Below are 2,351 nucleotides of genomic sequence, written 5' to 3'. Positions count from 1 at the left end.
GGCGAAGATAATGAAGCTTCCTCATATATCTCTGGTTTCCGTCCATATCAGATACCAAAAACATTTCAAGAAAAGTTTGATAAAGGACCAAAGGCTAAATAACATGAAAAACCACATTGGTTATCATTTCTACTTAGATGTGTTATTCATTCTATTAGATTTAACCCCACTCCACCACACCTCTTATCGCAGCACATAAAACATGTCTGATGCCCGACCCATGTGACCGGGGGGGTGCTGGGACAGGGGGGGCCGCAGGGGTGCTGGGGCAGGGGGCCGACAGCAGCTGACTGCAGGATCAGTGTCTGAAGTGTCAGAGCTGCGGTCAGCTGCCGAGCAAACGGACAGCCTCTTATGAATGACAGCTATTCACCTCCCCATCACATGAGAGCTGCCTCCTCCACACAGCGCAGAACAATATGTCTCTGTGTCCCCTGGTACAGTAGAGCCTGGGGGGGGGGGGGGAGACAAACTGTGACCATGAGGACAGAGATCACCGCTGGCGACAGGAGAGAGAGTTTGTGTAAGCGACCTACCTTGATTTTCTTTTGAATAATCTTTTCAAAACTTAAAAAAAGGTCTCACTTTTGAAAAATGTCATATTTTTCGAAAATGTACCTTACATTTACTACAATTATATAATCGCCAAAATTACTTTGGAAAAATCCCATTACTTCTAAATGACCTTAATTTTAAAATGACTTGATTTTGGAAACATCTATAAATACTCCTTCCATGATAAATGTCCTTACTTTTTTGGTTCTTCTCACCTTAGGGAAAACATAGTTCTGTGTCATGCAGCAGCAAGTAGGGCAGCACCAGCCACTGGCAACAAAACACCCCATCATATTCTTTCTTTAGCCTTCTTTAACCTTCACTCTTTTGCTTCCTCTGCTCATCTGTTATGAAAACAGAGGACGCTGGGGGTCCACTCCTCCTCTCTGTTACGTCAGAAGTGTTTGCTCCTGGCATGTGGGCAAAATGTACCTCACAACCTTTTGTTACTGCTCGGAAATCAAGTTATCACACCCCTGTATCCCCCCTTCTCACTATGTTCCTTGACGCCAACGTCAGAAGGAGAAATTAGTAAATGACCCAATTACAGTGTACTGCACTGAGAGAAGAAAAGGAGATGGTAATGGGAGAAAGGAGAGGGAGTGGGCGGGGGGGGGTCTGTTTAGACGGTAAAAGGAGATGCAGTGACGTCATCACCAGTGGACAAGTGGTCGGGAAAAAAAGGAAAATATGATAGAACAGCAGAAATGACATGAGTAAAGTGCTGTTTAAACTGCAAACCCCTGTTATAATGTCCACACAGCTGAGCCTCTGGGAGGGAGAAGTGACCTCCCTCGGTGACAGCGCGGTGCCAGTTGGCCCATAGCTGGATGCAGCAGAGGATGCTCAGCTGCTGCAGTGTTTCTGTGAGCCAACCAATCCTGCTCACATCGATTCACAAGCAGCGACTCTGGGGCTGTGCAACGGTGCGGCATGCATAGCGTTGCATAATAAAAAAGCCATGCTGGTAAACAAGGAGGACCACATCCTGCCACTGACACCAAAGTGTTACAGCTGTAACGCCACCGCATGTCGCTGGAATACTTTCTCATTCATTCGTCATCAACCCACAGGAATGTATTTTTCTGACAGGCTCAAGGTACAACATGTGCTGTGGTTGCCAAGTGTACACACACACACACACACACACACACACACACACACACACACACACACACACACACACACACACACACACACACACACACACACACACACACACACACAACTAGACTGCATCAAGCTCACCACCCCTATGGATTTACCTTGGCTACAATAACAAACAGTGTGGGAAGACAACCCTGCCTGTTTCGAAATTCTTCCTTTTGCATCCATAACACCCTGAGAAGTGACACACACACACACACACACACACACACACACACACACACACACACACACACACACACACACACACACACACACACACACACACACTTGCAGATACTCACTTCTGAATTCTGTACAGGGATCAGGCAGATATCCTCCTTTCTCATCAGTCAAAATATTTTGTTTCACACTTGTCCTCCCCCCTGCTCTCCCTTGTCTTCCTGTCTTTCAGCGGCAGACTAAAAAACAAGAGTGGCTGAAGACAGAGAGAGAGAGAGAGAGAGAGAGAGAGAGAGAGAGAGAGAGAGAGAGATAGAGAAAGAGAGAGGGAGAGAGATCTGCAGTGCTGGAACTCTGTCAGTATGCTAAAGCCTGGACCTGCTTTGCCTCCCACTCTGTTTCTCTCCTCCCTCCCTCCCAGAGTTTTCTTCAAGGTCAGTGGTTAGAGCAGCCTTCTTGACTCCTCC

The sequence above is a fragment of the Notothenia coriiceps genome, unplaced genomic scaffold, assembly GCF_000735185.1.
Source record: "Notothenia coriiceps isolate Sejong01 unplaced genomic scaffold, NC01 NC01_scaffold00009970, whole genome shotgun sequence".
Lineage (NCBI taxonomy): Eukaryota > Metazoa > Chordata > Actinopteri > Perciformes > Nototheniidae > Notothenia > Notothenia coriiceps.
Note: the sequence above shows the minus strand (reverse complement) of the source record.